The sequence below is a fragment of the Chiloscyllium punctatum genome, chromosome 47, assembly GCF_047496795.1.
Source record: "Chiloscyllium punctatum isolate Juve2018m chromosome 47, sChiPun1.3, whole genome shotgun sequence".
In the NCBI taxonomy this organism is placed as follows: domain Eukaryota; kingdom Metazoa; phylum Chordata; class Chondrichthyes; order Orectolobiformes; family Hemiscylliidae; genus Chiloscyllium; species Chiloscyllium punctatum.
In genome coordinates, this window is record NC_092785.1 from 14,034,942 (window position 1) to 14,047,848 (window position 12,907).

Genomic DNA, 12,907 nt, shown 5'->3' on the forward strand with positions numbered 1-12,907 from the left:
ATGATCAGTCAAAACCATAACCACACCCAGAGGGACACAACAACACATCCACACCGACATACACCGACACACACCCACATACCGCCCCTCACCACGCACGCACGCAGAGTGAGAAACAGAGATATTGAGACACATAAGAAGATACCCATGCACAGACAGAATGCACACACATCACGTGCGCACACACACACACACACACACAAAACATGCCATGAAAGAGCAACGCATCTCTGCACAGACACCAAACCAATCGGAGCCACACTCTCACGCTCATGTCGAAATGAACTCAGAGTGAGTGGCTTTGCACAAAAACCTGTAAGATCTGACAGAGACGTCTGTTACACACGCACACACAAGTACATTCAAATGCATTTACTGAGGCACAACTACAATTAGATATAGACAAAGAGAGACACTCAGAAACGAAAAGAGACACCTGTATAGAGAGGTACAAAGTGATCCGACTGTGGGCACAGAAAGATCTTAACACACTGTCAGACAGCTCAACAAACTACTCACCTGCTTAAACATGAGCACAGTCAGGCAGAGACGCACACCACACTCACACAATAATATACCATTACTCAGAGACGCACACATATGAAATCACAGAACAATCATGACATGCTGACAGTAACAGCCACACACCCATACACCCCACGCCACAAAGTCATCGGAAGGTAACTCCTGAAACAGCATACACACAGACACAAACACAACAGTTGCGTGTGTGCAAAACAGACAACAGAAGACAATCACAAAGGCACAGACATGTACACAGACATAAAGGCACTCAACTTCACGGAAACACTTTCATACAGACTGAATAGCATTCCCAAAAACATCGCTGACAGGAGAGATGAATGGCCTGCTGCTGCTAATTGACTATGTGCCCCCGTATTTGTCAATCTGTCAGTCAATCAAAGATAGAAGCCTGTTCATCTCTGACACCTCCCTCCCCTTCCTGGACCTCTACATCTCCATTAATGACGACCGACTTGACAATGACATTTTTTACAAAGCCACCGACTCCCACAGCTACCTGGATTACACCTCTTCCCAACCTCCCTCTTGCAAAAATGCCATCCCGTATTCCCAATTCCTCCGCCTCCACCGGATCTGCTCCCAGGAGGACCAGTTCCAACACAGAACTCAGCAGATGGCCTCCTTCTTTAGAGATCACAATTTCCCTTCCCACGTGGTTAAAGATGACCTGCAACGCATCTCGTCTACATCCCGCACCTCCGCCCTCAGACCCCACCCCTCCAACCGTAACAAGGACAGAAGGCCCATGGTACCCACCTTCCACCCTAGCAAACTTCGCATAAACCAAATAATCCGCCGACATTTCCGCCACCTCCAAACAGACCCCACCACCAGGGATAAATTTCCCTCCCCACCCCTTTCCGACTTCCACAAAGACTGTTCCCTCCGTGACTAACTGGTCAGGTCCACGCCCCCTCTACAACCCACCCTCCCATCCTGGCACTATCCTCTGCCACCGCAGGAACTGTAAAACCTGCGCCCACATCACCTCTCTCACCTCTATCCAAGGTCCTAATGGAGCCTTCCACATCCATCAAAATTTTACTTGCACATCCACTAAGATCATTTGTTGTATCTGTTGCTCCTGATGCGGTCTCTTCTACACTGGGGAGACTGGGCGCATCCGAGCTGAGTGCTTCAGGGAACGTCTTCGGGACACCCGCACCAATCAGCCACACCGCCCCGTGGACCAACATTTCATCTCCGCCTCCCACTCTGCCGAGGACATGGACGTCCTGGGCCTCCTTCACCGCCGCTCCCTCACCACCAGACGCCTGGAGGAAGAACGCCTCATCTTCCGCCTCAGAACACTTCAACCCCAGGGCATCAATGTGGACTTCAACAGTTTCCTCATCTCCTCTTCCCCCACCTCACCATTGTTCTAAACTTCCAGCTCAGCAGTGTCCCCATGAATGGTCCAGACTTGTCCTACCTGCCTATCTCCTTTTCCACCTATCCACTCCACCCTCTCCTTCCTCACCTATCGCCTTCATCCCCTCACCCACTCACCCATTGCACTCTATGCTACATTCTCCACACCCCCACCCTCCTCGAGCTTACCTCTCCACGCTTCAGGCTCACTGACTTTATTCCTGATGAAGGGCTTTTGCCCGAAACGTCGACTTTGAAGCTCCTTGGGTGCTGCCTGAACCGCTGTGCTCTTCCAGCACCACTAATCCAGATTCTTGTTTCCAGCATCTTCAATCAACGTTTTTACACCGTGATGAATGGTGACCCATTCTGCTTCCCCCGTCCCCATCAATCCCTGGGTGTTATAGTGAGATCCATGTGATTATACTGATGGGATCCTGGTCAAACATATGCAATTTTTGCGCTGGCAACAATGCAGCGGCCAACGAACTTGACTCAGTTGTTTTGCTGAATGACTCAGTGAAGAATTTCCTTGACCAGTTGTTGCACTGCATTCCTGAACTTCTCTCTGAACCTGGGCAGAGTCACTGCATAAAATAATGTGTTTGTGCTGGAGCTGAAATCCTTCAGCATTTCTGCAACAAACGTAAACTGGGTTCTAAGCCTGTTCCTCCAACGATTTCCTCCTTTAATCTAGAAGTTAAAGATATTTGCACTGTACGCTAACCACAAAATTATGAAGCTGATGGGTATGGTGAAGAGATAAATAACTGACCTCCTCCAGCTCTCCATCTCTGCATCTTTGTGACTGTCTCCCCTCCTCTGACTCTTCAGGCTCTTGCGGATTCGACTGGCCACTAAAATGTACTTGACCGTCAGAGTGTTCATCAACAGAATTAACATGAATGGGATGAAAGGGGTTAAAATGTAACCAAACCACCTAAATCCCAGCTACCTGGTATCAGTAAAATGATTTGACTTTATATAGCAGTGTATCGGAACATTGTCAATTCTCCTCCCAGTTTGTACCGAAAATAAAAGAGAATGTCCTTTGAAAAGAGCAGAATGCCGGTTGCAGCCAGAGTCACGGCCAAGGCCATCTCTCTCCAACATTTCCTCTTCATTTTCAGGCAGGAAATTGCTACAAAACGATCAAAGGAGAAAAGGACAGTGAACCAAACAAAACAATCTGCCGCTGTACGAGCCGGGAAAGCGACAGCTCTGCACACAGTTCAGGAAACATTTTGGGAAGTACAAGTATTTGAATCTCCACAGCATGATGACTGTGAAAATGAATAGTCGATCTGATGTTGTCATAGCCAACAGGCAGCGTCTTGTGCCGTTGGAGAGGCCGCATTTTCCACGTGCGAGAACCAAAATCACCCGGAAATTGACGAAAGGAGTCGATAAAATGGAAATCAGAAATTAGGTAAAAACCTGATGAAGGGCTTTTTCCAGAAACGTTTCCAGCTCTTCGGATGCTGCCTGAACTGCTGTGCTTTTCCAGCACCACTCGAATCGCAAATTAGAAATTGCCATCGTGGCCTTATTTGTTAGATGAAATGGAAGGGGGTTAGAGTAAATGTGAGGAAGAGGTGTTCACCCAAAGCATGGTGGGGGTCTGTTAATTCAGTTTCTGGGAGGGTAGTGGAATCAGGAAACATCACAAACTTTTAAAACTACCTGGATGAATAATTGAAACTTCATAACTTACGAGGCTACGAGCATATTGCTGTAAGGCAGGACGATCGTAGATTTTGTGAAGCGTTGATAGCACAAACTTAATTGTCCGAACGAAATATTCTGTCTTTTTTTTAAAGAGAAGCACTTCAGGGAGGCAGGTTGGGAAGTGAACCACTTCAATGAAATAAATGTAAGGGCTTTGAATGCTGAAAACATGTGTTGGCACTCATCCACAGATTCAATCAATAAGCACATCAACCTGGACCCAATATACCGGCCACTGCAGTGGACAGCTGGACCTGACAAGCAGAAGCGGCAGATAGAAATCACGATAACCGCCGGACGAAGCATCACAGAAGCGCTTCACAGGAGGCGCCCAAGCACGAAGGATGTCACGTAGAGAGGGGACGAAACGTCAGCAACACAAATTCCCAGCTCGGCGAACAGAACCACAACAATTAGTAAATGCAGTACTCCAATCCATGTAAAATAAGATCCAACATAATAAAAATCTAGTATCTGACTCTCTCTTGTGTTCTGATTATGTCAGGGGCAATTAACATTTCAAGTGATAATGTCATTACCCAGCAGGTCAAAAACAGTGCAACCTTTCACAACATTTGCTTTTAAAAAACATGTTTTAATAATGAGAATAACGAAACAAGGATGCTGCCTGAACTGCTGTAATAATCTATTTGCTTAATTCCTGATTTCTGAACTTAGTTAAAAATCATTCCTCCGCAAGAATTACTTCACGCATTGTAAAAACTATAGAGATACAAACACTTCTTCATGGAACAAATGGAAGGTCGTCATAGCACTCTGGAATTCACTTTAACACTCCACAGTATTGCAATTTTCCTTCAAGTCCAGATCCAGGTTCCCTTCAAATGAGTTGTGGTTTGATACCTCAAGCTCCCAGCGAAACTGGGCAGTGAGTTCAATTCACCCCATCACCTATTGAATGAAACGGTCAGTCTCGTGTACCCTATAATCCTTCCATCAATTTGTATTACTCTGTTTCTCCTGATAAATGTTCCTGTGTTCGGCGTGATAGGTCTCTATCTATGACCCTGATTATTTTGGTGACTTAAATCACATCACCTCTCATTCACCTCTGTTCAAAGGAAAATGACCCAAATCCTATCCATCTTTCCTTAATTCTACAGTAATTTCCACATAATGGCAACATTTTTGTAAATCGCTTCGAAACTGCCGCAGTGCAATTCTGTCCTCAATGCTAGGTGGTGACAAAGTATTGTTCATAAAACCATACGTGTGAGCCACCCAGTGTCTCACGTAGTTCTAGTGCTACAAATCTTGCGGCGGTGAGGGAATCTGTATTGCATTGGCTCTGTTGCAGTGTGAGAGAATCCAATTTTGGTAGCTGTAATATGCAATTTCATCTAAGTCTGGATGTGTGATCGATAGCGTAAAATGGATCTGGAGAGGTATAGTTGGGGCATAGTCTGTTTGAATTGTGGTGTCAGTTCATCAGGCGTTAGGATATGTGGTTAGTAGCCTCACTTCTGTCCTGATATCAACTGATTAATTACAAAACAAGCCAGACCCTCAGAACGAAATCCAGTTTGATGGATTAAAATCTTATGTCTTTTCATTTAACAAAGTGATCTCTTGCTGAATAGTAAACGCAAAATGCTGCAAATATCGCTCCCACGTCAAAAACAAAGTTTATTTTAAAAGGAATGACAAAATATTAGAAAACAAACTCTCGACTTTTCACACAGATTCAAAGAAAATGATTATGCTGTGTGTATAATTCTCACTAACCTCAAAACAATGCATAGATGAAACGAAAGAAAGCAGCTTAGTACTTAATATAAAACTGTTCTGTCTTTCCAAAGAAAATACCCCTCGTGTCATATTCACACCAGGGTTTCTGGATCTAACATTTGCTCAAATGACTTGTGCCTGCCACTTTTAAAGTGAAGCTGCTGTGAACTTCTTTCTGGAACAACCACAAAGTTAATTGTGAATGTACTCAGCGTTAAGTAATCTCTTCAGAGCATCTTTTCTCCCAATAAATCTGTCTCGGATGAACAGAAATGTTCACTCCAAGGTACGAAAGCTGACGAATTTTCGCATCCCCTTCTCATGAGGAAAGTTTTTTGAATCCATCCAGTTTCACGAAATAAAAAAGACTGAAACAAATGAGAAAAATGTTAAAAATTAAGCGATTTATTCTGAATCTCAAATTGCTGACCTCTCCAGCAAACCTTTAGATACCATTGATACCATGCTGGGTGATAAACAATAATTAAAAAAAAACACCGTGGACTCGTGCACAAAGCCATTCAACCCACGGCCAGACTTTTAAAAAACGGTTTTGAAACAAATTGCTGTGGTAACAGGAATACCTCGAATTTTAATGTTAGCATCAGAAGGACAGAGTAACCGACAGTTATTCGTTCAAAAAACAGAAAAGAAATCTCTCCCGATTTTTTTTTCTATTCTCGACATAAAAATACCACTGTATATAATTTTTTCAAAGAGACTTGCTTCCTTAATTCTATCGAAATTCAGCGTCGTCTCCGCTTGAATTGAGATTTCTGCAGGCTTTCCACAAGAGATTAATCATTACACCACGGAAAGTGTAATTTCCTGGGCAATTCCTGCAGAGTGTGCGATTGCTACCCATGCGTCATTCTGAGAAATAGCATTAATCCTCAGAAAAACTCAGGCAATGTCAGATGTGTAAGGCACTTACCAGGAATTATTACAATCGGAATGTTCATGTAAATGAATTTCCACATCTGATGAATTGAAAAAGTCATTTTCTGCAAACATCTATTTGTACAAGCACTCTCTCTGTACGAAATTCATCCTTTTTTATGTCAGCAAGGGCTCACTGATTGAGATACATAAATAGCCACAATCAGGGAACTCACATCCGATGAAGTCCAGTTGGCTGACCTCATCACAAATATTACCAGAAGGAAAAGCTTGGGGTTTCTGAAAGTCGAATTGAGCAAATCAGGCAAGAAATTGAACAGCTGATCCTTGGGTTACTCCAAGTGCTCATTTGATTATTGCAGGTGTGGCTGGAAATATTGGTTCCAAGGGGAAGATCGTCGGACATTTCATTTATTGGTGAGGGTTCTGTGGTTGGTGCGATCTGAATACATTGGAAGCGTGGTTTGCTTTTAATTGAATGTTACTTTTCTAGCCAGATCCTCAATAAAATATGTGTGGGCGGCACGGTGGCACAGTAGTTAGCACTGCTGCCTCACAGCGCCAGAGACCCGGGTTCAATTCCCGCCCTGAGGGAACGACTGTATGGAGTTTGCACGTTCTCCACGTGTCTGCGTGGGTTTCCTCTGGGTGCTCCGGTTTCCTCCCACAGTCCAAAGATGTGCAGGTTAGGTGAATTGGCGATGCTAAATTTCCTGTAGTGTTAGGTAAGGGGTAAATGTATGGGTGGGTTACACTTCGGCAGGTCGGTGCGGACATGTTGGGCCGAAGGGCCTGTTTCCACACTGTAATGTAATCTAATCTAATCTTAAAGTGATAAGTTAGTTTTGAAACCTCACCTTTATAACTTAATATTTATGATGATGTGTTCGGTATTTGGACAGAGATACCACTTTGAAAGAATTAACTTATTACTTCTCATAGTCTTAAATTGATACAAGACCACAGATCTAAACACGCAGCAATGAAATATGCTTTCTCCAAATAGTACGTACACAATTCAAAAGCATGATTTTGCAATTTTATTGTATTGTGGAAGAGTGATCTCAACGTATTCGAATATTTTGCCAACATGGAGAATGAAGAAACTTGCTTCATGAATCGAAATAGAGAGTTGATGTATAAATGAGCAATGCTGGACTGAGGAGCATTAACAAAGACGTTCTCAGTTTATTGGCAATGGAAAAAGAGGGAGAAATGTCTGAATGCAATGCAACAAATATTCAGGTGCTTCGGTATCAGCAAGAAAAAGGATAGGTGAGAATGGGCAGCCCTGCCTGACTCTGGATCTGATCAGGAAGCCCTCTGATTCCCATCCATTGACGGCAGAAGCAGTAAAAATATCTGTTGCCATGCTGTATATCTCTATGACTCTACGAACTGTCAAATTCATTTGCTGAATCCTCCCCAAAACTCAATGTGGAAAGCACATCTCAAACTTAGCTGTACAATATCCTGTCAAAGGTCTTCTCCTGGTCCAGGCTGATGAGGCAGGCCTCCATCTCCCCTGTCCTGTACGGAGGTGATCATGTCCTTCAGGAGAAAAATGCTCTCATCGTTAGTGCTGCCACTGCAGGACAGGTTTGATTGGTTTGAATCACTAATTCCAGAGGAGATCTGACCTGGTTAGTTATGACCTTAGATACGATTTTTTAATGTGCAGTCAGCAATGAAACAGGTTGCCAGTCCTCCAACTTGTCCTTCGAATTGTAGATGAGGGGCGAGATACCTTTTCTTGTGCATTATGCATTGGTCCTGGCCAATCATGTTCCACTGATTTGACCACAATTTGGTGGGAAAGCAGTGACCTCTGGGAATTTTACACATTTCTGAGTACTCAAAAGCCTTGTCAGCTCATTCAGGGAGAATGGCTGCTGTCGCATCTCCCCCTCGGTGCTGTTATCTAAGACCTCCGTGATATTGGGCAGGAATGACTGGGAGATTTGCAGTGATAGTTGGCTTCATATCCTAGAGTCCAGCAGAAAAGGATGTGCTGATCCTCAGAGTGTCATTTTGAGAGGACATCACCGAGCCATCTTCTTCTTTCAAGCTGCTGATCACTGATCTCCCGCTGTCCATCTTCTGAAAGAACAATAATGCACAGGACTCACCCTACACGGCGTTGTGGATGATGGACCAGGAAGTTACCTTGAAGGCTTCTGATGTAAAGAGCAAGGCTTACTAAAGATTGGTCATAACATCGACCTCCATCGCCTGCAGTATGCGTAGGTTCTGCATGCTCTTTTGGATTTTGGACAGCTCTCCCTGCTAAAGATCCTCTTTATATTCCCCTTGACTATCTCCCACTAGTCCGAGAGAGACTGAAAGAGGGATGTCACAGTTCTCCAAACTGTGGAATCCATTTTGAGCTCCTCTGTGTTCTCTTGGTTCAGCATTTTCACCATCAGGTTACACGATCGCTTGCTGGCCAGCAGGAAGCAGTGATCATGGAGGAACACCGGTTTGACGTCGGCGAATCTGCCCAAAACCGATCCAAGTCTCTCCAATCTAACTTCACAGGTGAAACGTTCCAAGCCTGCGCAATTACCCTTCAACCTTCCTTGTGATAGTTTCAAAAGCGTTCATGCTGTTGTGTGCATTTGCTTCCAGGTTGGTTGTGAACTTCTTTCTTCTTTGCTCTCTCGCCTTCATCTTTACTTTCGTTTGCATTTGGCCATGACGGTTGCTGAATATGGTATTATTGGTGTCTACAGCAGCAGCTTTATGAACTGGAACATGAATCCTGGTGTTGGTCGGGGTAGGCCCAGGTACACAATCCCATTATCTTGACCGATTACATTGTACTGGGTGTTAATGAGACAATGGAACTGAGATGTTAAACCAGGAAACTTGCCCCTTTGCCTGTCAAATTCAATCAAGTCAGACAGATATGCAAGTCTTCATTTTGACTGAAAATTGAATGGATTGGTGATGAGATATTGCCAGAAGATTTCGGATTGAAAAATGCTTCTGAGTTTAAATAGAACTGTTCAGAGATGGTTACTTTAAAAAGATGACATCAAAATATTAAATGTTGTTTATGTACGACACTTTCTATGATAGAAACTGAATTTAAATTACGTTAAGTACATTGATACTTCAAATGGCTACTAAACAATTCTGATCGAACATGACCTGAATGACTGGCTACAAAAAGGTCAGAAATCACACGAGAGCTTGTGCTTTCAACTGGACCTGTTTAATAATAGCTTGGTATCGTGTGACCTCTGACATTGTCTCCCCATTTCAATGCAGACACCTTCGCATCATAGCTAAAAAAAAGGCAGCTCAAATCATAGTGTTACCACACACACTGCAGAGAATCTCAGGACAAAGAAGCAGGGACCTTTGGAGTGGGAGGAACAGTTACAACTTCAATTCAACAAGCCCTAATCAGGGATTCTAACCTCGTGCCTGGGCAAAGACATTTCAGAACTGAAAAATTACCCGGGCTTTTAGAGGCAAAAATTGAATTTGTAAAGCTGAATATTTATCGAACCTGTATATCAAAGATAATAAACCACGTCTCGTTAATCGTGTATGACGAGGCCCACGAAGTGAGCAGATCGACCAGACCATATGAGAACAAAACTGACAGGTGAAATTCTGAATTTCTACAGGGAAATGGCCTACACAACGATTTATCCTTTTGCCTTAGAATTTTTCAGGTGGAAAAACCAATAAGTAAAATTTCACTCATGTCGTTTAGGGAAAGAAAATGGAATCCTTACTTGATCTGGCCTGTACGTGACTTCAGACCGACTGCAACATGGTTGACTCTGAACTGCCAAGAATTGGCAATAGATGCTGTTTTGACCAGTGATGCTGTCATCTCACAAAATACCACAAATGTTACGGCTGCAATGAAAAAAAAACCCTGGATACCATGGCATACAATGGGAGGGAATACAGTACAGCTTTGCAAGAATGAGAGCTTAACTTTAGGGGTTTAGTTATAAGTAGAGGCCGGACAAATGTGGCCTTGTATCTGTCGAAATTGAAGACAGGGTGGATGAAGGTAAACTGTTTCCATTGGTTGGGGATTCAAGCACAAAGGTACAAAGTCTGCAAATTAAGGCCTGTGTGATCACGAGAAATGTTAGGAAGCATTTGCACACAGAGAGGGTTTTTGGAAATCTTTACGACAAACGACTGTGGATTAGGTGTTCATTTTAAATCCGAGGTGGATTTTCATTTTTGTTAAACGTAGGTATTAAGGGAAAGATACAAATAGAGGTGCATGGCGTTCTGCTGCAAATCAACCATTGCATGGTCGAACTAGCTCGCGGGGGCTGATTGACCTTTTTCTACGTTCCTATGACTATTAGCCCAGAGCTTATCAAAGGCATTGACTTCCTTCCAAAAGGAGTAGCGTTGAGAAGTGGGCAGAGCTACATTTCAACCCATCACAATCCATTCACTTTTCAAGAGTTCAGATTTGTTCGGTGTCCCCCCCAACTGTGTCTGAAACAATGAATTGTAAAGATTTAATAATATTTTCCTTAACTTTGTATTCATTCTCGACTTTGTACAGTTTTTGTTCAAGCCTGTTCAAACTGCCCAGACACTTTCCAGAGAAATAAAGTGTACAACTCCAAGCCTTGATGTTCTTATGTCAACTCCTGAATTAGGTAATTTAATTTACAGCATATCTCTTGTCCAGAAAGTTTAATGGTTTCTCACTTCTTACATTATCTGCTATTTCTCTGCCTCCTTCACTGGTTTACAGTATAAAATGTGTGTAGAAAGATCCCACTAATGGACAGCGATTAGCTGAAATATTTTGAATACTGCAAGCAGCCGTTATCTAAAATATTGTTCAATTTTCGAACAATTAGCCAGAGAATTGAACACTTCACTGACGGATTTTGTTTTTAATTCAATAGATAAAGCATTGCTCAGTTTTCAATGAGTGTGCTGCTGTCATAGACACACCCAGTAACAATAGAATAAGTGGAGACGATTCAACTCCTTCGCTTGCGTGTACCACAGGAACTGGAGGAGGCCATTCATCCCCTTCTCCAGCCTAAAGTACTGGAGCAGGAGGGCATTCAGCTCTGTATTCTCGACGCAATTGCTGGCAGACGTGCTGAATTTTTTCCCAGCAAGTTCGGCTTTTCTTGCTGATTTATCGCATCCACAGTTCTTTTGGTTTTGTTCAGCCCCACCTCCAGCATGTTACATAGAAGGAAGCCATTCAGCATGTGGACGCAGTGTCTTATTGGAATTATCACCGGACTGTCAATCCAGAGATCCAGGTAATGTTCTGGGGAACCGGATTCAAATGCTACTATATGTCGGATGGTGACAGTTGAATTCAATAAAACTCTGGAATTGAGGAGTCTAATGACCAAAAGTCCGATTGTCGGTTGATTCGTGTCCCTTACAGAGAAAAATGACCATTCTCATTTTGTCAGGACGACAATGATTCCAGGCACACAACAATGTGTTTGTCACTCATCTGTCCTCTAGGCAATTAATGATTGGCAAGAACATGTTGGCTCTGACCAGTGACTGCTTCATTCCCATGAATTAATTTTAAAAAGCCCCGTTTGGGAATGATACTGAGGAAGTGGAGGAGGTAGTTCAGATCATTTTGAGTGTGTAAAGAGAAACAACAGAATGCCATTCATTCCCTCTCCTGTGAGTACAAGACCAGAAGGGAATTACATTAGTCCACACTGCTCTAAAAAAAATAGAGAGCAGGTGGGAGAGGGAGGTGTGAGGAGTAGGTTTTGTGTGAGGTGCCAAGACTGAGTAGTCAGTGATGTGGAGAAAGGTGATCTTGTGAGACAATGCAGTGTAGGAGGGCAGTAATTGTGCAGATGAAAGGAGTGACTTAATGTTGTGGTTTGGAATTCTGAAGAAATCAGAACATTTATTGGAAGCTAATTGGAAGGCTATGCCCATTTTCACCAACAATAACTAAAACAGGAAAACATTTCTGTTGAGTAATATTTAATCCTTTACCTAATCCACAGTAGTTAAACAACTCTCTTATTCTCTTTGCAATCCAATCTCTTCCACCGGTGTTTAATTCTCTCCCGGATACTCTGTCTTTCACCTTCTCGCTCTCTCTCTCTTGAACTGTATTTAAGCCATTATCTGAATTCACTCCTCTATATCCACTCCCCTGTATTTAAACCTCTTCCTATTAGGCTGCATTTAATCCTCCCAATTCATCTTTAATTGCCCCAATGTTATTCTGCGTTTGATTCTCTCTATTCCCTTGTACTTAACCATTTCTCTCTTCCACTATATTTAACCTTCGTCCTATTCCTCTCTATTCAATCCTGTCACTGTTACTTTACATTTCATATTCTTACAATTACTCTGCACTCCACAATTTTATTTAAATTGCACACATGACAATCTTTAGTCCTCTCGTTGCATTCAACTTTCTGCACATTGCTCTCCAATTAACTCACATACTATTAGTCTTCATTTAATCCTCTGCGCTCTGTGTGTACACGTCTTTTTTCCCCCCGTGTTTCCCCTATCCCTGCTATCCTGTATTCAACCTTCTCCTCATAGCACTCGAGGAGTTCATTCTCAATTACGCTGTAATAACTGTTCTCCATCTTCCTCTTAACAT